At 41.0% G+C, this 23,776-nt stretch overlaps 1 long non-coding RNA gene across 1 annotated transcript; it reads right to left on the bottom strand.

Annotated features, from left to right (window-relative positions):
- Positions 1–218: 218 nt before the first annotated feature.
- On the bottom strand, positions 219–9,855 carry LOC106036728 (uncharacterized). Its single transcript, XR_001207594.3, has 4 exons — positions 8,092–9,855; positions 7,057–7,172; positions 2,238–2,414; positions 219–1,470 (listed from the first exon to the last, which is right to left on the bottom strand). It is a non-coding gene; the product is annotated as an uncharacterized lncRNA (long non-coding RNA).
- Positions 9,856–23,776: the final 13,921 nt, after the last annotated feature.

Here is a 23,776-nt window from a genome sequence, read left to right on the forward strand (position 1 = left end):
TCAGCAGCCTGAAGAAGGGTCTGCCTGCCTCCATACAACTCAGTTCTCCCAGACTTCCAGAAATATGGCACCTTCACAGCTATCACAGGACTGAAGAGCACTGAACCCTCAGTGACTTTAGAGATCTCACGTATGCTAAATTAGGAATAGGTTTCTGTACAACAATTTTCATCCTACAATAGATCACGAGCTAGACAGTGCAGACCTCAACAGAAAACACAGCAACAAACACCATTAGGGGAAGAGCACAATGAAATGGCTGCTGTGTGGGTTAGTACCACCTGTGGCTAGCCTGATGATCAAACTCAGACTGCATTTCACCAAATAGCATCTCTCCCACATGAAAAGCATGAAGGTCTGATAACTGTAGGAGGAACACCACCTTTGGTGTTCTGCTCTAGCTGCAGATACTTCTATTCCTCCAAATGTTGTGCATCTACTTCATATGAAACTTTCTATGCTCAAAATTCTCTTCTGCATACTGTCTCCCTGGGCTGTGTCAAAGAGTCATAGAGCCATTGTACAGCTCTGAAACACCCATCTCTTTGCTTTACTCACATAGAACATTTTTTAATCTTAAATAATTTAGCAGTTAGAGCATCAGATATTGTTTTCCAGGACAAAAAAGGAAGAGAAAAATGGAAGGGGAGAATTCCTAGTCTTGGTTGTTGCATGCCAAATTTCTACTTGGAATAAATTTTCACAATGGATCATGCTGCAAATGCTGACAGACTCTTAATTGGTGTTCTGCAGAGCCCCATACACAGCCACACCGCAATAATTTGGAAATGTCTTGTTTAAAATACATTTAGGCTATTCAACGCAGATATTGATATTCACTTGTAGCATGAGCGTGCCAACGACGCCTTGAAGGCATCTCTCAGCCACAGAATCTTTTTCAGCAGCAGGTGGGATGAAATGGTGACAAATGGGATGGAAGGCAGCACATATGAATAAACTATATAATATCCTATTTGTTTCCTCAACTTGGCTGCTTGCTTTGTTATTTTTCATAAGCTGGCAGTATGAAAGCAGCCAAAGCACAAACCCATTCCCACGCCTCGGTCCTACAGAAGATTGGAAGCAATTTCTGCTCAATATTCTATCCCCAGGAAAGCACTACGTGTCTGTGGGGAGACCATAAGAAGGCAGCACTGCCTTAAGCAGTAAGCACTGATGAATGAAATTCTAGCCTTATTTCAGCCTAGATTTGCAAGGAGAGTTTATTAATGGTAATACAATTGCTGTTTTGGAGAGAAAAAGCCCGCAAGCTGAGGGCTCCCTCAAAGCAATCTACGGCTTCTCCCCAGCGGGTGCGGTGTGTCTGTTTGTACAGAAAATACAAACAGCTTCCTGCTGTACCCAGACCTGCGCCTCTCTTACGGGGATCGGAATGACTCCGGTAAGGATTTCTTCAAACCACATCATGTGCAAACTTTATCACATCTGGTGAAGGTCCAAGAACTCTTTCTAAAACAGAAAGTAGCAGCAAAGTTAAAAAAAAAAAAACTGCAATTTACCAAAATAACAGTTACTATGTTACACAAATCTTGTTAGCGACAGATGAAAAAAGGACTTAAAACATCAGACAGTATGTAATTAGGAGAGTAAGACTTGATCCTGCACTGCTCAGCCTTGGCAGGAGCTGTGCCAGTTCTGTGCTTGGCCTCGCTCTTGGCCAGGCACCGCAGCGGTTCTTGTTCATCATTTATCATTATGCTGTCTTATCTCATGTTGCCTTAACTCTGAAACGAGACAATAAATATTTACCTCCCTCCTACAGAAGAGGGAAGGTTTAATTAGTTAATGCCTGCTCACTACCGCCGGGACTGCTAAGCACCGTCGGTGCCCCGGACTGCAGAAGCAGCGCGGCTCTAAAAGCAGAGCCCGGCTGGGCAGTCAGCTTGGTTCAGCTGCTGCCTGTCTGAGCCGTGCCTGTTGACCATGTGAAAGGGAATCAGCATCGAATCACTCTTGGAGAACACAAGTTTCCAGGTGCGCCTATGCCCGGCCCCACAGCCAGTTCCCTCTTGACCCTTTAGGCAGAAATGCTGCTCTCTGCCCCGGCAGTCCGGGGCCACAGGGACTCTGACATCCAAACCAGAGTGAGATCTGGACTTTGCTGGTCCTACTGGGATTTGCAGCCCTCCTGGACACCCTCCTGCAGCCAGGGTGCCCGTGGGGCTGTTGGTTATCCCCTCGGCTCCAATGGGATGCCGATGCCTTGGCTCACCTACCGTAGGAGACGAGATGCTGCTTCTCGGCGCGTGCTGTCCGCACCAGGCTGCGGGAGGGACCAGGCTGCTGTCCTGCTGCTTGCTCAGGGACTCCTGAAGCAGCCATACAAGAAATCAACGTTTGAAGCGTAATTCACAAATAAAGACGTAATTGGATTGTTTTCTTGATTGCAGCTTCTGGAGGAGGAAGGAAAAAAAAAAAAAAAGGAAAAAAGAAAAAATTCATACCTGGTCATTAGCCATAGGCAAAAAGCTTCCTTGAGGCTTATTTAATGACAGCAGAAATTTTTCAGTGACGCTTATATTACAATCGAGGTTTTTATCTTATGCAAGCAAAGTGACGAAAGGGCTGGAGCCGAGGTGCTATGGCAGTCTTTGCAGATATACTTAGGCCAGAATTCGTCTAAATTCTACCTTTTAGCTAAATTTTTCTTTCCCATTTTTTCTCCAATCAGTATTGGAGACAATTGGTACATCTTGGTACTTCATATCACTGCCATCCAAACACAGAGAGTGATTTCTCATAAAGGCTATCAATGAAGGGAAGCCCTGTGGGTTTGTTCGGTATGAGTTAATGAAGAGCATGTGCTTCAGCTCCTGGAGGAAATGTTTCTATGCTGAAGTATCTTGGGGAGTTGGCGGTGTTGGGGACCACATTGAGCATCCTGACCATTTCTGTAAGTATACTGAATAAAATTAAGCTGAAAAGAAAATTAAGCATTTTTACGAATTTCTGAAAAGGAGATTATAAATAATGCTCTTTGAATTCCAAGATGAAAAGTGACTGAACACAAGCAGCAGCATTCTCCTGTCAAGCTGATCCTTTCGTGAGGAGGAAGGGAAGCAGGGAGCATTCATCCTCTCTGCAATGGATGCATTTAACTCCTCATCTTTTAGGAAAACATGGATATATTTTCATCCTCTAGAAAAGTATTAAAGTGAAAATAACCTTGATTCCCTCAACAGTCCTCATCAAAAAAGCATGCAGCTGACAAGAAATTCTCACAGGTGCTGCGCTCCGCTGGGTATCCGCAGGCTCCAGCCCTCCCGGTACCATTTAGTGTTGAAGTGCATTGCTATCACTTTCACTTCCAGAGTAATTAAGTTGGAATTTATGATTCAAATATCTAAAAAAGCTATTTCACAGATGATTTGTAACCATGTTTAAGCATAAACATTCATAACATTCACAGATCCTTTGTATTTAGCATACCACAGTATAGCAGACAAAATCTAGATTAATGCATTGATGTACGTTTAATTCACCCATTACTGAGGCACTCGTTTTCTAGACTTAAGGGTTAAAATACCCACAACCACTACACACGCTGAAAAAAAAAAAAAACATACTTGCAGACAGAATATTAACTCTGCCGAAGAGCTGACATCACTTATATTGTCTTTTGCCATTATAGCTTTTAAGTATCACTATAAGCATTTTATTACACTACTGTATGTATATATAAAGTTCAATATAACCTATGCTTTTTGGGAGTAAAATTATATTTCAGTTTAGTTGCTACATACAGTGTTCTTCCTTGCTGCTGTGATAGTACTACTTACTCAAAGGAAATTTGCCTATGATGCAAGAAGGGACAGATTACTCCTTAAAGACAGCATGCTTTTATGAAGAATTCAGCTAACACGTTGCCAATATATTTATGGTCAACTTCAAAGAAACATTTTGTACTTTGCATGACAATGCAATTCTTTGCAGTAACAGCCATGGATCTAAGTGACAAATAAAACTTAGACCTATTGTGAATAGAAGTGAAAATCTATTTCAAATAGAAGATAAATTGCCTCAAACCTTGGTAATTATCTCTCTGGGATTAATAATCAACTTTAATTTAATAATTGGCTAAATATTTCCACTTTGAAATTTTCAGTAATAAACTGCAGTCTCTTAAAAACATTATTCCCAAGCACTTTACAGAATCATATTTTTTAATGAAAGCAAAGTTAGGTAAGCTGTCACTGGAAAAATAAAGCACACATAATCCTTAGAAGGCTTTTACAACACAAGATAATCTTTGACAAGAGTGGTGTCACAAATAGGCTTTTAATGCACACGATCCATCATAAGGGTAGATCTGAGGAGCCCAAAGCATCAGTCAGCTGAGCACCAGCTACACCATGCTCAGCCTTATCAACCCGCCCTGTGTCACAGAAGAGAGCTTCAGACATACACATCCAGTAATAACAAACGTGGCTAATGTTAAGGATTATATCTGAGAATCACAGGAACAACATTTGGAAAGGAAAAATTGAAATCTTGCTACAATTCACACTCTCATTGCCAAGCCTACTTTTTTTTTTTTTGAGGCAAGTCCAGAAGACTCTGCTCTTGACACAGACTTAAAATATTGGATTTGGGCATGAAAGAAAAAATTGAAGTGCCTGAAGTCAGGCTTCAAACATTGAGACAGATTAACTTCTAGAAACACAGAGTTAGCAAGGAAAAGTGCAGCTCCTCGCCCCCAAGAACCAGAGGGCTTTTGTTGTAGGTGCCTACAAGGGAGCAGCTTGGTACCTAACTTGCATGAATTTAAACCACAGACCCCAAGCTCGCACCATGCCACGATCTCTCTCCTCTATAGGTCCCCAAACCACACTCCCACTAATGCAATTACACAGTTAGAATCATAGAATCATAGAATATCCTGAGTTGGAAGGGACCCTTAAGGATCATCAAGTCCAACTCTTGATCATCAAGTCCAACTCAGTTGGTATTCCATGAGATCCCACCCAATATTTCCTCTTGGTGAACATTACGGAAAACTTTTATTATTCATATGTAAATATGTTCGTAAACCACAGGGCTGCAGGCTATGCTGAAGGATAAAAAATAATCAGGTATTCATGTCAGGACAATGATGAAGCGTGTGCCTGGATATTTTAAATAAAATTGTGGCTGAATTACTTAAGGTCATCAATATATACTTCAGCCTTTTAACTGTCTTATAAACAGACTTAAAGATGCACAACATCATATGTAGACTGAAATCTGATAAAACATTTAAAGATCCTAAGCTGAAGCAAAGACTTGAAAAGAGACAGCAGGGGCAAAGATCTGCAGCACTTACGGGCTGACCTATGGCAGAGAGTGAAGTTTTCCCAGATTTTCTAGATCTGCTTGAAGATTTTGATTCTTTTGACATCTGTGGAGACTGCCATCTAAAGGACTTTAGGTCTATAGCTTTCTCGTCCACAAATTTTTACTAGAAAATCGTTTTTTCTGGGAGTAAACTACAATGGAGAACTTCATTGTGTCTTTTTCTACTGGCACAGATTAATTTTAGTTCTGCTGAGAAATGGGTTTTTCCCTTCATAAAATAACATTCCTCTCAATCACCATTGTGGCAACTATTTAGACTCCACATAGCCCTGAAAACACTTTTCATTCCTCTCACATGGAAAGCTTCCATGCTATTCTTAGGAGATTGCAAGTTCAAGTTTAGCATTTCTCCTTGTGAAAAGGTGATACAAAGGGTGCGTGGGGGGCATGGAGGGGTGTTAAGTTGCAATAAATGTCTCTCATACTAGCAAAATGTAATTGAAAATCTCAAAACCTGAGGTGAAAATACATGCTGAAACATCACATGGAGGACTGAATTATTCGCCTCTTATGCTTTGCAAAATCAGAAAAAAGAATGTATCACATATGTGACTGGCTGTATGATGTTAATTTTTACCCTGTTATCAATACAGAAGACAAATACCAGGAGTTTTATAAATAATGATATTTCAGTCCCCTTTCCTTCTAAGGTTTAATGCTACGTATAAATCCATCTTCTCCATAACCTTCATTCAATAAAACCCAACTTTTCTTTGAGGGACACAGAGGAAAGAGAGCTGCTGTACTGTGCCATACCTCTACGACACTTGGATCCCTGCTCCTCCATTGTATGTTATTTACTTCATTACTCTCCTTGCTTAAAGTTTAATATTTTATTTAAAGAAGAGCTAATCCAAAGATGATCTAGGAGCAGGCGCACCAGCTCGGAATATCAGACACACAATGCTCAACACCTTACCCAGCCCTGTAGAAAGCCATTTTCCAGCTTCCAGCACCGGCTCACCACCTGCTGCAGGGAGCACCAAAGGTGTTACTTGTAGCAATATTACCTAGCACCATTTTTTTTTCCCCTTTTTCAGTAGATTCACTTTCTTTCAGTATTGAAGTTTCCTTTCTTTTATACTGAAGGCCAGTCTCACAGGACAGAGAGCATGGCTTACCGCTTCTTACCAGCTGCTCCTTTTAACCTTCCAGCCCAGCTCTAATTCTGGTCCCACTTTCCACTCGCCAGCACCTTCATCGGTTTCACAGGTCATCTCCTGCTCTCGTTTACAAGAGTAAAGACCATGGAGCACATCCATTACCAGAGTTAACAGAAAAGCCCTTTGGTGCAGAATGCCCTCGGGTTTCCTGGGGAGAGGCGACCAAGAGAGGAGCCCAACCACGGAGCCCACAGACAGCGCTGCAGGCGCTGCACACCGGTGGGGCAGCACTCCTCCAGCACCACCTAACCCCAGCCCTGCTGGGGCACCACAAGCAAAGACCTTGCTTTGTTCCACGTGTTCACTGCGGTTGTAGGGCCAAATTCTGTTATATTCAGACATACGCCATCCAGTGTCACTCCACACACACCAGTTCAGTTTTTCACAGCACAAGAAGCTGAGCAAGCCAGGCCTGCACATCCAACCCACAACAAATGCAAATCACTCCTGTGTAAGCGTTCGTCGGTTTTATTACTGTCCCTAAGTCTGCTTTAAGCTCTACTTTCCTGTTGATGTCTTTATAATACATAGTACTCACTTTGCCCAAATATGTACATTTATATATAGTTTCAGGATTATTCATGGTGCTACAGTTGCCTTCTCATATTTTTTCCTCATTATGTTAATTTTCTTCTTCACATACATTAGCAGTCTCTGAATGAAAAAGCAGAGAAAAAAGGTGAAAATGTTTTCTTTTTTATACCTATAACAATCAATAAAAGCAATGCTACAGAAACCACAGTGTTCCCTACTGCATTGCCTCCCCTTGAAATATTGATACTGTTGTAGTAGATTTTTTTTCCTCCTGCTTTTTGCAAATACAGATAATATAAATGTTCCCATTAGTAAGAAATATGTCACATCAAAATTAATGATATTCAGCCAATAACAATGCTACTCTCTGCCTGTCAAGTTAACTCAATTTCAGGTTAGCACAGCAATTCTGAATAGGGTTTGGATGGCAGAGACAGAGATGAATTAAGGCAATTCTCACAGGCTATGCACCCATGAAAAGTGTGCCCCAGATCTGAGCAATTACCTGTGAGCCTTTCACTTGCACACTGCCTTCTTACTCTGGTGCTGAGCAAGATTTTGATCCCAGTAAGAGACCTGCAAGCCTGCAGTAGCTTACTGCTCCAGGGTAAGCCTGGAGGAAGTGGAATGTAGCAACTTCCCCTTCTCACTCATCAGAAGGGATCAGAATCTGCTCCATAAATGCTTGGATCATGAAGTCCTGCTTTAATACATTTTACGTCTTAAAAAGAGACCAGTATCTTCAAAATAGCCTTTGATTCCAGTACAAGAAGCTCTTTTTACTGAAATATTCAACAGCAAGTAAAATACTTAAGACAACTCGGATAAGAGAATTATTTTTTTTGCTCGTCTTCCCTTTCAAAAAAGTATTAGCAACAGATAAAAATGTGTTAGCAGTTTTACTAAACTGAAATAAGGCCAAAATGCAGGTTTCTGTTACAACCTCCAAGAATGACATTAAATATTATTAAAAAGGTTATAGACAGATCAGTGCTTAAGGGTGACGAAGTGACTAGATCAGTTAATATGAGCATCATACCTTTCACCAACTAGCAGTGGACAAAGGGAATATGAAATAAGGTTGCAAGCTGAAATGCCCATATTGACACTGGCATAAATCTGAAATACTTCACATGTAACAAGAAGATGACTGTATTCATATGTGATTACTGTCAAATTAGTAGTGCCAAAGGCTCCTGTAATACAGAGATCCAATGTTAATGTTCATAAAACTCAGTTATCGATGCTCTGTTCACTTTAAATGTTTCATAAAGCACCCAGCAGTATTTGCGCAAGTGCCATAGGTACTTTCCTCCTCTTCAAATAATTAAACAAATATTTCTGCTAATTGTACTGGGAATAAACATGCCTTTAAAAATAAGTTTGGTGGACCTGGCCATCACAGAGAAGTTGATCAATACAGTAACTTTTAGTTCAATCTAAATCTCCTCCTAGAAGAAGCATCTCCACACCAAGGTTATCCTGGTTTAAATATTACTGTTTAAATTCATTCCAGAGTTTGTACAAGAAAAAAAAAACTTACCAGCTTAAGAAACAGGTTCTCTCTTCCAGCTTCTACTCCCCTGGCATCCTACCTTAATTGTGGTCAACACTTCTCCAGGTCTCTAGTTGTGCTGGGAATTCTTGATGATTCCTTTTAAATGTCAGTTAATAATTTTATTTACGCATCTTTAAGTATTGTCAACGAAAGAAGCTTTCTCAGCCTCACTCACATTGACTAGTACAGGTTTCCATTATCATACTAAACAGAAGTCATAGGCTGAGTGTGTCAATTAAAACCTCAGACAGACAGAGAAAATATGTTTAATAATTACTTATATTTACTTTCTCTCAGGTATATTTGGCTGAGCATCATTGGAATTTTAAAGTAGTATTGATATAAAGAGAGGTATAAAAATATCTGCGTTTTACCTTGAATCATTTCTGCAACATACTTGGTGTTGCAGGTGTTTTGCGTTTCCCTCTGTGGGAAAGAAATCAGTTACCTTTTCATGTTTATTGGAACTTCAGAACAATTCCAGTTCTATGTTAAAAAGGTGAATGTCTACAGTAACCCCCTGAAGATTAGTAGCATAATTCCAGGCTTAGATGGTGTAAATAAAAACAGTAGCTACACACACAGCAATCAGCTCACAGCCACAGCAAAACCTGGAAAGTCAGGCAACTTTCCCACTTGGCTTCCTGTAAACGCGGCCTTTACCAATTACTGAGGTTCAGCACTGTAAAAACAAGAAGTTATCCTTGCAAGAAAGTTGTTATGAGAAAGTTGAGTATTAATGGAAGACCACATTAATAACAATTAATAAAATAATTAATAACAATTAGTAAAATAAATTAATGAAATGGAATCTGAGATCAATGAGTTCAAAGCAATGGCTCAGAGCATTTCTTCTTGATATTCCCTGATTCTGCTCATCTTCAGAAAACTGCCCACCTGAAAGGCTCTCAGGATATATTATGAGCTATGTCTTCTCTACATAAGTAGCACATGCCAGGAGGTAATCCCAGTGAGTGAAGGTAGCTCTTGAGATCAAAACTTTCCCTATAGCTCTCATTTTCTTTGACACACACCACATCATAGACAATTCAACTATTATTTAAGAAAAAAATTGTTCCACTAAGTCTTGCAAGTGAGAGTAAAATACGGGGGAAATAAGCAGTAAATTGTGTTGAAAAAGAATCAAAATCAGATGTAGAATATCACTATACTTTTAACAATTTATTTGACAACTGCCACCAGAGAGTGATCTTCTAAGATAATGGAAATATTGGAACATGCAGAGTTTCCTTTTTTGCTGGAGTTCTGCAAAAAGAAAATTACATCTGATCATACACTTCACAGGAATTTTCTACCTTTTCCCCTCTTCAGATTGGAACAGGTCTGAATAATTGCACACCAACAGACACACTCCAGTAAAACAATTCCAGAAGGCAATAGGCAATGTGAGAGGTATAAATGTAAACCAAATAGCTATGAGTTTTACACCTATACACCTATAGCATAGCACAGAGAAAGTCTAAGGAAAATTGAATTATAATTTCATTCTTATCAAGCCAGTGAAGAACTACATTTATTTTTATACAAAGTGGAAAAACAGAATGGACTTTTCCTTATGGGACAGAGAAAAGAAAAAACTGCTTTATACCTTAGACCATGATTAAAATGAGTAGTTATATGCAGATCTTTTTTTACCATGATTTTATTGAACCATGATTAATTCTTGAGTAATTGTTCACCATTTATGACATATTTGATTGCTTACCTTTGACTCCATGCACTTAATTATAAGCTTAAATTCATACATTGATGTCAATAGGACTGCTCTTGGAACAGAAGTTAAGCAAATAGTTCAGTGCTTTGGATGATCAGGGCCCTTTGGTGTCAAAAACACCGGTAAATATCAAACATCTGAGCAGTGACCTCAGCTGAGCATGGGACAGAAATAGCCATGATAACATACTATGGCAAAAACGCAAAAAACTGAAACCTACTCACTGAGCTGAGTCACGGCAGGGGGGTGGAACTAGGTGGTCTTTAAGGTCCCTTCCGAGCCAAGCCATTCCAGGATTCTGTGATTCTATATGCTACAGCACCAGGAAAAAAAGGTGATGAAATGTAGAGGCATCATATGGCTTGTATTATGCACGAGATCTGACTGTATTATCACAGCAATTCCTTTTGATTTTAAAAATGTATGAAGTAATGATAAAGTGGTACTTGGAGAAGACATACTGACATTTCAGGAGGGGCCATAAAACGTGATCAATTTTGCAAGATGTCATATATATCCACTTCCAGATAATACACAGTAAATATTAAAATTATATCAAATCTGTAACATGTAAGAACCACCTACAGAAGTTGTATACTTAATCTTTCATGTTTAATTTATAATCAGCAAGGTGCAGAGCACCTCTTCCTAGGACCAACTCTTCCCAGATACCAGAAAGATCAAAATTGACTAAAAACACCAAAATGTTCAGTAAGAAGGAAATGCCATATCTCCCACAGAGAGCAGAAATTAACTGATGAGTTAATTTCCATCTGAATTGCACTGAATTAAAAAAAAAAAAAAAGACATTCCATATATCCTGTATTAGTCTTTAACTAGTGAGAACTTTCCTGCCAAAAACAGGAAAATTTTAAACATTACGAACAATACATGTAGTCTTAAGACACCACAAAAGAACCTTCTATAATTTAAAACTTTCATTGTCATATTAAAACCTTGAATAAACTGGTAAAACAGCTATACTTACTCTTATGCACAGTAGCCAACATTCTCATAGCGGTCACCTAGCAGGAACCTCTTCCCAGGCTACCACTTTTAAAAATTAACTCCATGTATTTTCACATAAAACATTCACAAGCAGAGTGTTAATACTTGTTCTACTTAAAATTGGATGGCCTCACATATGTCTTTTTTACATCTGTGGAAAACTTTTACTCGAAAAGCATTATATTAAACACAATTTTTAAAGCTTTTGAAACAGTCAGCTTTGAAAGAGAAGCAGAAGGTTGTCAGAGGGATCTGAATTACACACATTTCTGAACAAATCCATTTCTCTAGTTAAATATTAGCATAAGAGACTGAGAAATTTCCCTTAGTTTAATACAAGTTTTATTTCAATTAAAGCCTAAGTACATTCTATTACTATGGTGACCATTTCTAACCTTTCCCCATTTCCTGCAGTTCTAGGGTTTTCTCCTGTAACACTCATTATGTTTGGATACAGCTCCTGGCTGATGGCCAGCTTACTGGCTTCATTTCCAGACCCAGTACGAACGTTAACAACTTACTACTTTCACATGAACCGAAGCAGCATTAGAAATCTACGTTTCATTTTGTCTCAGAAAGAAGTAGCTGACAATGCCAGTCCAGAAAGTCGCAAAATGCTTTAAACTTCACTGCACACAAAAATTGAATAATTAGATATTGTATTTCTTTAGCCCTTATTTTACCTATTTACCGTCAAAAAACAAAAACAATCTCTCCCTGCCACTTTATATCAGCCATAATTGCTTTCTAGCAGACCTAATCAGGGATGCAAAGACGACAGGCAGCCTTTGGTTTGCCTTCCTGGAGAATCACTAGGAAACAGATCGTTTCGGGCTTTTATACACTCAGAAAAGAAAAAACTGTTACCTGGGCACGCCTCTGTATTTTACCCAAGCTGCTACTACATTCAGCATTTTCCATGGTGTGCACCTCATCATATGTTGCATTTTTTAGCTCAGTTTTCATGCAGTCTGGTGGATGCTATGGGAATAATTGTAAACACCAGGTTTGAAATAACAAGGTGGCAGAAAGACAAGCAAGCATGCTTATGGGTGAAAGTGTCTTTGTGCATTTTACCACTCCCACTGTCCGTCCTGTATCTGCTGTTTAACAGAGTTTCTGCCCAAAGGTGAAGTGGCAACAATCCCACAGCCAGGGAAAATCCTATAGCCTCCTCAGATTTACAACAGGGGAAAGCACAAGCAGCTCCATGGAAGTCAAAGGACTTCCTCTAGCGTAAAGCTGGGCACTCTGAACAGAGCCTGCAATTTTTAAATAGCTTCCCTGGGAATTGTCTCTGTAACAGCAAGTTTATTGTCACTGCGTTTTACGAAGCAGCCAAACACAAATTGATCCAGCTGACTGGCTCATGAACGCTCCAGCCCATTTGGCAATCTCATTAGGGACGGCGCCGGAATGAACCAGAAGTTTGTCACTTTTTCACTTAGTGAAACACTTTGAATGGGGTAAAAGATCCCTTGCCTCTTGCTGAGCTTTGTGAGTTTTAATGCTTTTTATGTACTGCTTCTCTCTGCTTCATCTTAAACACATCTTTTATCCTGGAGGTATTCAGCAGCAGGCAGGAGAGCTTAAAGCAAAAGACAGAAGGCTAACACTGATTTCATTCCTATCATGAAGGATGCCTTTTTTAAGGGTAAGAAGCTTACGTTGACTTTCCTTCAGTGAATTCTCTCCAGCACAGCTCTCCAAAGAGCATAACAAAGCGCGACGCTTCGGTGGACTCGTGCTGCATCCACATGTGCACATGCAACAGCGTGCTACATGGGGGACACGGGGAACGAGCCCGGCCCTTAAAGGCCAGGGTAGGCAGCCCTCCTGTCTACAGGCACTGTGCCAGTGGCTGGTCTCATTAGAAACAGCTTAATGAACGCAAGAGAAATATGCTTACTGTAATGTGTTTTTTTTATTGGTTTGTTTTTTGTTGGCATTGTTGTTTTTTTTTTTTTTTGAAAACATGCTACAATTCTACCCGTTTCCATTGGGATTTCTCACTCACCCTCTACTCTTCTGTTTTTTTTTTGTTGAATTGCAAGGTAGAAAAAGCGAAGGCCATTCATAATTCAGAGCTGCAGAAAAGACAACATCTTAAGGGCTGCACATTCTAGACAGAAAACAAAGTTTAGGCAGAGCATTATTCTCCTCTCGAGGCTGTGTTTAAGGACCCAAATGTTTTCAGCTCCTACGTTTTCACTAGAACCCCTTTGACCCTAGTTTTGTACATCTTTTGCTCAACTTCTGGAAGCTTTTCTGTAATTCTTCCTGTCTCAGGAGTGAGACAAGTCTCAGCATAATGCTGAGGCGGTACTGGAAAAATTTGGAATGCGAAACTTCAAGGGCCAACCTAACAGCACAGGAGCGGGTCTGACCGCCTGAAGCCGAGGCTGCAGCGCTCTGCTGCTGACCCAGAGATGCCAGGCCCTGCCCAGACGGGGAACAGCCAGGAGCATCTGGCTGGGGATGAAAAGCTGTGTAACCCTCACATGCAGGCCTATCAAGGACCTGCTATAACTGCAGGTTTTGCTGATGGTAGTTACCCTAAGATGCTTAAAAAAAAAAAAAAAAGCTCATCTGAAAAAGATATTTTTACTCCTGGCTGAGAAAGTTTACCGAGAAGGTTGTTCTTCTATATCGGCTGCAATTTACGTTTTAAGGATATACCAAAAATATTTTCTGAACAAAAAAAAAAGGTTTTAGTGCAGTACGTAAATGGTTGAAATACAGTAGATAACACAGAAATGGAAGGAGAACTATAAATGACCAGATAAATTGATAGGTCCGTTTCTCTGTGAGATGCACAAGCTGGTGAAATAAAGCACGTATTACAGTAATGGAGGGAGCACGCGAGTACCTGGACAGATCCCTCCGCACATAAGGAATGTATATGAGCTTGTCTCTCCCACTTCTGAATGCACAAATAATGATTTACTGTTGAGTTTCTAAGGAAATATCCTCACGAGTAAGAGCAGTCAGGGAAAGCACTGCTGTTAATTCATCAGCAGCACTTCTGTTTGTACCAAGCAGCAAGGCGGCGCTTAGGAGAGCTCAGCTCCTTGCTAACAGCAGAGCTGGGCAGCCCTCAGGGTAAAGGAACAGGTTCTGTCCGATTCTTTCGATCAATTCACAAACTGTGAACACCGTTAAACAATGTCCTATCTGCTGCAGCTTCACTTGGGGACCACCGCTCTGGGGAACAGCCGAATGTCAGAGCCAGGCTAATAGCAAAGACGAAGTACTAGCTGCTCTTGTGCTGCTGTTTGTTCTTATTACAGCGCTGCTTGGGAACTCGGACAGAGATGAGGGGCCTCCCTGTGCCTCCATTTTGTGGCACTTGCTCTGGGTGCACCCCTCAGCTGCCCTCCGCTGCCCGCCGCCAGGGCCCGGCCTAGCACACAGGAGGGAGAGGGCCGCCTGCGGGCAGCAGGGCTGGTCCCAAACCGGGCCTGAATCGCCTGAGTGGGAAAATTTGACTTACCCTGGTCTGGGCTGTACAGGAGGACCGGACAAATATTAGCTATGGCTCCATATGCTTCAGATACAGCAGGATCTAGTTCAGCTTAGCCATTGTCAGGTCCTCCAGGTGTTGGCAAGAACGGGACTTTTGTGTCATCCCAGCTGTCCACCCTGCAAAAGTAAGGGAGCGTTGCAAATAAATGAGGCACAATGCATTCTTTCTCTCAAGAAATTTTGAGAATTTCTTGAACCTTTAATCTATTTTTATAACTGTTATTAATTCAAATTTATAAAAGAAAAAGTTGTTTCAAAACAAACAAAACCAAATTCACCAAACATGAGTAAAACTTCAGAAACAACCCTGACAAAAAATCATAAAAGTGATCAGAACTGCTTTAATTTTTAAGAAGTGACACTTTCAGTCCCAGAAATGTTTTGAGCATCTACACATTTCCTGCAGGAAACAATATTAGAAGTTCACATACATTTCTGGGGGTACGACAGTGATTCCTGCACTGCAAATTGGGTAAGCACCTAAACCATGTGTTATTTACCACAGCTCATAGCCTATCATAGAAGACATATAACATCTCAGAAATTTAGGCCTTTTTATTTCTAACCCTCTGGAAATTTAATGATAGTTGTTTAAAACATTATCAAGAAAACCCAGGAATAATCCATTATGGGCACCACCCAAGGAGACAATTACAGCAGGAAAGAGATTTCACTAGGGTGCTGGCCAATAACAACTTGCAAGCACAAGGGCACAGTATTACACCTTCACTATATTTTCAGTCAGTGTTATATTGATTTTTTTTTTCTCCACAATATCTTTTATTTATCATTTTTAATCATGTTCTAGTGACCTCCACAGTCTGTAATTGAAGGACCACAGCAAGCATGATTCAAGAACAAGAAAAAAGTAATAAATAAAAGAGAAAAAAATCTATATTCAGAAGCCTGAGTGCATGGAATCATTCAGAATATTCTGCAGGGCATTTTCTCATAGGACTACAGGACTGTGTGAGCAAATATTTTTTATACTGGGGGACACCATGGGATACACATTTAATATCAGGGCTGCATCGTGCTATATCCTAAAAGCTATATTCATATCCAATACAGGGCTTGCCGATTTTTCAGTCCAAACAAGAACTATATATAATACATACATAAAATAAAAATCTATAAGAATGTATCTCTATATTATCGCACCATACCAGTGCCACCATCACGGCTCCACGCAGAGGCAGGCTGCAGCAGTACAGCAGCGAGCAAAGCTCTGGGTTAGTTACAAACTGCCAGACGCTGGTGGCCGGTGGGTGCCTGTGGCGATGCTCCAGTGTCAGCCTGGATTTGGGAGCACCTGAGGCTGCAGGGAGCTCCCAGCCCCACTGCTGTGCTCCAGCCACCACCCCAAGGAACGCCACGGCAGCCTGGGGGGCTTGATGTAAAGCAGCTTTCAATTCAACTCTTTTTGTATCACTGTGTGAAGAAGTATCAGATAAACTCCAATAAGTCTGAGCTGATCGTTGTTTTTTGTTTGTTTTTTTTTCTTTTTGTCCATGAAATGACCGTCCATGATTAGTTCCTGCACCAAGAGGCTTGGCCTGGTGTTCCCAGTGGTACCGTCAGAGCCCACACTCTTGACCTCCAACTGTCAGTTATGAAGTGGCAGTGGTAAAGGACCAGCAGTTCTCTGCTGGGTGCCATAACGTGGACAGGAAAATGGAAAGAATGAGTGAATGGCAGGGGAGCCAAGTGAGATACAAGGAAGGCCAAGTTTCATATCCATTTGTTTCCAAGACATAAACTGAAGGACAAGAAGAAGAAAGCAGCAAATAGAATTCTTAATATATATACTTCTTAAAATAAAATATAATCCTGTCAACTGCTGTCTTACTATGAGACCAACTACTATGCTAAAGCTGCAAGGTATATTACAAGTTGAAGAAACCATAAACTCTGATATAACTCGCTTTAATTTATAGTTGTCTGACAGTTTTGTTCTTCTAAGCAATTTGCTTGATGTATGCCTGACGTCACTTTAAATGAACTGTTTGAAATAGAAGTACAATGTAAATGGAGTGAACAGTTTTGCTTAGAAGGCTTTCCAAAGCTGACCTGTGAAACACGCCAGCTGCAGATGTTGCCTGCTCCACCGCTGCACACAGCCATTCCCAAGCACCCCCTGCTTTGCAGCCCCAGAGCATCCTTTCACACAGAGGCTTTGCTTTGTGCAAATGCAAGTTCGCAGGGTTAGGTGGGTGCATCACCCTTCCTTTGCATGTAGACTCCTGTGCTTCATTAACAGCCCCCTGCCCCTGCAAGCTGGTGCTCAGGGGGACACTGGAGGTTGTACTGGGAACCAAGCAGCACAAGCAGGGCAGAAACATGTGGGGTGGGGACGGGAAGCCCAGGGTGTGAGCATGAGTTAGACTTCAAAGACTGGTGAAGGATTTCCCAAGGCTGTTTGCATAAAGTAAAATTTATCGTGCACCAAAATTTGCAAAGCAATTACCAAAGGACAGTTCAGTGTGATTAGCGTGAGCAAGTTCTAGGAACTGCACAGGTACCACAGTGCACATAATTACACATTTCTAAATACATAGGTAAGCAACATACCAAAAAATGTGGATGGGGCAAACAAATCTGTAAGTCACATTAAAAATCCACCCTTTGGAAATTCATTGCACCCTTGGAGTGAAGAAAAGCATCTCGTATAAGGCTCTTAAGTGAACAACGCAGAAACATTCTCAGGAACTCGGGATAAATATATGTTTGTGCTAGCCAGGGGAGATTCAGGAGATTTTCACTGAGATTCACTTTGGAAGCTGATAAAAACAACATAAAAGGTGACAGAAAAATGGAGGCTTATCCCTGTCTGGCTCCTGTTGGCCTCAGCCTGGCAGAGCACCTGACTACATGTATCAGTCCAGCACACAGATAATTTCCCTGTACACAGCATTAAAGCAGCTCCTAAGGTCCGGGCCAGAATACCTAAGATGCAGGCTCTTCTGAAGCCTTTAAAGCACAAGAAAATCTACAAAAACAGTTATTAATGACATCTCCTGGAGTAGCTGACCTTGACCCCCTCCATTCTGGAGAGTGAGGATGTTTATTGAAATATTCAACACAGCAAGAACAAACACTTAAGTCCCATCCAATTACAAAGCAAAAAGCCCTCACAGCCATCAGCTGTTACCCGACGCGTTTGCAATGTCATTGCCTGCAACTACCCCGTTCAAGGCTCTGCGCCTTCAGCTTTTTGTGGAAGTCCAGCATCTTTACTGGCGTGCCCGCTCCTCCTGCTCTGTATGCCGCCTCCGAGGAACCCGTCTGCACACCGGCCCGGGTCAGCGACAGGCAGTGCCTGGCTGCTGCCGCTGCAAACGGCTGCCACTGGGAGCACGATAGCCCATTACTAGACTGTCAGGAATCTTTGATTTAAAGGCCATAATAGCTATATTTTATCACGGACTTTGCTATGCCATGGGTTTTCTAAGCTATAGGATTAAATTGTTTAACAGCTGCAAACTCTCTGATCTTAATTGCATTTTTTATTTGCATATGCCTTCAGATCCCATGCACGGGCACTGAGTATGAGAAACAAAGCGCACAACATGGGCTTTGTTCAAGCAATTCAGAACCAGTGCTATTCCCACCCGGGGATTCCTTGACACAATGGAGATGCACTCACAACCCAAGGACAACAAATGCTGCTTTACCAAGTAAAACATTCATACCCTGTCTGGTTACAGATTTGCAAATATTTGGGGGGTGGGGGGAGTCAGACAACCTAAAATCAGGGTGATATTTTAGCCTCTTATAGAGAATTACTGATGTAGGGAGAACTGGGAATGGCTTCCACCCCAGGAAATTTTTCTTAGAAGATAATCATCTATCAAGACAGAGATGCGAACAGGTGCCAAAACACCGGATTTCAAAACACCTCTCGCAACAGGATCAGCTCCTCCTGCTTTCATCTTCCGTGACTGCTGCATGAGATGAGGTATTCCAAGACGCTGATTAAGGCAGACAACTGAACTCCTGTAAAACACGGCATCCCTGGGTATCTGCTTATGTAGAAACTGGAAAGTTACACAAAATACTTTGTTAGCATGCAAATTTGTCACAAGAACCAGAAAAGCATTTTTCTTTTCCTAAATGTAAAAAGCCACTGGCGGCATTTGGAATACCATTAGGTTTGCAAATAGTCAACCTAGCAGCTGCTGGTGCAGCCAGGGGCAGCGGAGCAGTGCCCAGAAGCCCCCTCGCTGTCCCCTCGTCCCCAGCAGCAGTGCAGGGGGCAGCCCTCCCACCTCTGGCACGGCGCTGCTGCTCCGCCAGGAACGTGTTCCACAGGTGGGCTGAGAGCCCCTTTTGTCTGAGACAGCAGAGGCTTTAGCTAATTGCATCTCAGCTGGAGATTATGCTTTGCATATCTTATAGAAAGAAGGATCCGCCTGGTCTTTACATGTGTAGTAATGATTTTCCTGAAAACAATCCACTACAAAACAGAAACAAAACCACACTGTTTATGCACAAAAATGAAAAAGCGGGGTTAGCATCAAGGAAACCTACTGCAAGGAAACAGCACTGCTGCAATCAGTACTACTGCAATGCACCCTGCTGGAAGAAAAGGAGAAATCCTGGCAAGTGGTAAGAGATGCTGGAGTGACCAGTGGAGACGATTCCCATGTGCAAGAGGAGCAATTCTGCAAACATGAGACATCCAATGAGCCCTCCCAGGGATGCGGCAAGTTTGCTTCATTCTTTCAACATAAAGTGACAAATTCATGAAGCATTCCTATAAGAATAGCTATGAGTACATACATACCTCAGACATTACTTGTTGAAATGCAGAATCTGCTGGAATATTTGAATAGTAATGAAAAACAGAAAATAGATGCAAATGTACAAAGTGGTTTCTATCCAGTATGCAGATCTCAGGGTTAATGTTGACATAGCAAAGTTCATCTCACTGTTAGCTTCCAGGCTGGCCTGGTTCCAGGAAAACACAGAGAAGCTTATAAAATAATAATAATAAAAACAATGATAAAAAAAGAAAAACCCACACCAGCATTTCACAGCCATAGCCTCACAAACAAAAAGGTTAATCAATATTTTCAGAGAATCTTGGAAAATGTCTAGGCTTAGTATAGAGCAAAAATCTGAGTTACCCAGTGATCCACCCAAAAGAAAAGCACAGACACATTGATTGCAAACATCAGGTAGCGTGTTGCTTTCTCAGCTTACAACCAGGTATCGGGCTTCACATAGTGTAAATGCAAAAAAGAGAGAAAGAGAGAGAAAGTTGTAGCAGTCGGACAAAACGAGGAAGCAACTGATGAGGAAAAAGCAAACCTCAGGACCCATGGAGTAGTCCTCAACAGGGAGAGACGTGTGAAGTTGCATCTAAAAGGCAGCTTTGCATGAGTGCTCCACACCAGCACTCGGGAGATGCAGAGGGCAGGAGCAGAGCCAGGAGAGGCTGGAGGAGCTCGAGACAGCACACAGTGAGAGCAGGATGCTGCCAGGGAAACACGGCTCAGGTATTTCTCTGAAAGAACGCTGCACGGCCTGTAAACTTTGGTAATGGAATAGAAGAAAGGGTATAGAAAGCCTTCAAGCACTAAAGGGAGTTTTGGTTAAATTTGCTTAAATTAAGGAGTGTAAAATGGCCATTTGATTAGAAAATGTTTTAGTTGTAAACCTCAGTGTTCAGAACACGCTCTTTGTCCCCATCAGAAAAGAGTTTCTCTATTGCACTAAACTACTTTAATGATATTCCCAGGGCATAAAGGGGTCTTAAATGATGCTGATCGTCTGATAACTCCTTTAGTCAGTGCATTTCTCAGACATCCTACTGTTATGAGAGTATAAAATATGAATGTCTTCTAGGTCTTTGTCACTGACAGTGAGGTGCTGTAATTCACCGGGAGCTGAGGGCTCAAAGCCAAGCGTGCTGACGATCAAACTACTGTTGGTTCACAAAAGGCAGCTTACCACAACGTGGCCAGCATTCAGAGAGTATTCAGCTGACACTCATATTATCATCCCACTGATTAAACGAGATGATTAAGTTGGCAGCCTGCAAATCACACTGCCACATGTGTATTTCTCTGTGCTATTTTTCCTGAAGGTTTTTTTCCTGCAGGTTCAAAAATTCCAAATAAATGTCTGTTTTCTAAACTTAAGCCACAGAGTTCAGTTTGCCCACCTAGAGGTTTGGTTTTTTTTTTTCCTTGAATTTCCCTTTCTGCCAGAAAAACATCTTTCAATTAGAGACTCCTGCAAAGGATGCACAACACCCTTCCTCTCAAAGCAGGCTTACAGATGAAGAGCTAAAGAAGATTACTCCATAGGAAAGGCGGCAGTAATTTCCTGCTTTCACTCAAGGGTACACTGGGGGCTCGGGGCAGACTGGGGCCCATTAATCACCGCGAGCTCTCTGTCGATTGGCTTCAAGCTGCCGAGCGCTGCCACTTACTCCGGGACACTTGTAATATCTTGCTCTTAACAGGAGCTTGCACAAAGCCTTCCTTGTCCTTGATTTCAAACGGGACCAGATGAAACTCCAGAGGATCAAAAGGTGGTTCTTGGGGATTCCGAAGATCCGTCAGCTTTGGGGATTTTTAAGAGCAACTACAGCTTTACAAAGACAGATCAAATCAAGCCCACTATGAAATAGCACTAGCCAGAAGCCATCAGTATCAAAGTGGGTGTTTTGTGCTCATTTGCAGCACGCAGACTGGGAGCCCCCAGACGCCAGCCCTGTGAAGCTGCGCTCCAGATAGCCACGCATGTGGCAGTCACAGCAGCCACTCAACAGCTCTGAAGGGAGATCTGAACTAATCACAAGTAAATGAGTTACGACATATAAATAAAAGTTAAAAAGTCTAGAAACTCCACAAATAAAACAGTTATATCCCTTATGTGATCATTATGGCAATTCACCATGTCTCCAAATTTCAGAACTTCCAGCCTGCCCATAAAAGAATAATTATCTTTTTACCCAAAGCATCCAGGATAGTTGTGTCAGATTTTTTTTTTTATTTTTTTTTTAAACTTACTACAGACAGCAACTCTTTTGATGACTTCTTAAGATTATTTCCTATTTAATAAATAACATATTTTTCAATATTTTTCTTCTAGTTACTAAATCAGACTGTTTTTGCTGAATGTATAGTTTGATGAATAATTATATGCAATACTTAATCAGACCAAAATAAATTCAAGTTAGCACTGACATCTACATGAGATATAAACCTCCTTCTATTTTATTTTCCAGTTAATTTTATCTCTATTTATGTCTGTGCAGTAAATACCAGTAAATGTAGGCACTACTTATAATTTCAAATTATAGCTGCATATATATGATACGGAGATATTTGCATTAGCAACAGCTGTTGGGAATGAAAGTTTGTGAGGATAAGGTCTGCTTTGCCCTTATTTCTGAACATTACAAGTCCATAACCCCCAATTCTAAGGCAGAAGATGCTCCGACACCGAGGCGTGTGATGCTCCAGAGGAAGAGGAAAGTCTGAGTACCTGAGCTCCCTTACAGAAACCTCTTCTTCAAATGATAGTTGAGTTGCTGTACACCCCACCACGGGAGTTATTTCAAACTAGAAAAAAGCTTTTGGAAGCATTTTAAGCAAGCATTTCCCAAAGTAATCCTATATTGGCACTAGAGAAGATTGAAAGAACTAATATGGCTCTACCTTTCTGTAACTCAAAATGTGTATCTATTAAGAGGTCATAATAAATCATAAAAGTCTGTCACAACCAGAGACAAAGTAATGAGTTGGAAAGCAAGGATTAAATAAAGTTTAATAAAAAAATGTTATGAAACAGTGATAAATGTGAATCAATACTTATTCTGTAATTCTACCATATTTCTTTGACATGAAATATCCCAAAATGTCTGTTACATTCAGTATTATCTGTTTCTCAGCTCAGAAAGAATTCGAGAGACTGCTTCAAATAGGAAACTCTTGCTGTGGATACTGGTAAATACTACTTTTTAAATAAAGAAGGAAGTGACATGTCATTACTCATCTTGTCTATAAATGACTTGACAAAAATCCATCTAGAGAAATTACAGTTATAGCAGTCAGGAGAGTCCATAAAGCAAAGAGTGGATGGGGTCTCGAGGAGCAGAGCAGCCCGAAATGGGGTGCTTGCCCCCCGGGGAGGTTACCTGGTGGGGACAGCAGTGACCTTCGCTCACAGGAGCTGCAGCTCTGATGGATGCTTCTAGGGTTTGTTCTCAGGGTCTGCCACCCGCTCCTTTCCTAAGGCTGTGCATACATGCGAAGTAGGATTCGAGTCTTCAGTAAGGAACCAAACACAACAAATGTTTTTAATTCTTCATAATCTGCACTCATGGGTGAAAACACAGCACATTAAAATTTCAACACAAGTTATTATATTACACAATACTTACTGAAGTACTGCCATGAGGTCCCAGGTACTGATTTCACACTAGTAAAACAGCACCTCCTAATTTAGATAAGACAATTATCTAAATAAATTATACTAAAATAAATAATTAAAATATTTAAAACAATAAATAATTGAAAACATTGCTTCATTTCTTTCAAGTCTTTTAAAATACCTGGTGTCGCCTTATTATTTTCCAGTTTCACTGTGCTGGAAAGGCAATCGAAACGGTCAGGCCTTGCTTATGCCCTGCATATTGACACAGCAGTTTTGCAGTGCTCAGGGGTAATGGTGGTATTGGGAAACACTACCTTTTGGGGAGCGTTTTGTTTGAACAGATGGCTTGTGTTTAAAGCTTAATAGACCTCAGGCAATTTCACCTTACTGCCTGTCCAGATGAGGAAGATATCAAATAGATGAACTTCAAGACAAAATGAGACTTTCTCCTCCATGTTCTGGAGATTGCTCTGCTTCAAATACAAGCGATGGGGATGCTTCCTGTTT

Source organism: Anser cygnoides, chromosome 10, assembly GCF_040182565.1.
Source record: "Anser cygnoides isolate HZ-2024a breed goose chromosome 10, Taihu_goose_T2T_genome, whole genome shotgun sequence".
Taxonomy (NCBI): domain Eukaryota; kingdom Metazoa; phylum Chordata; class Aves; order Anseriformes; family Anatidae; genus Anser; species Anser cygnoides.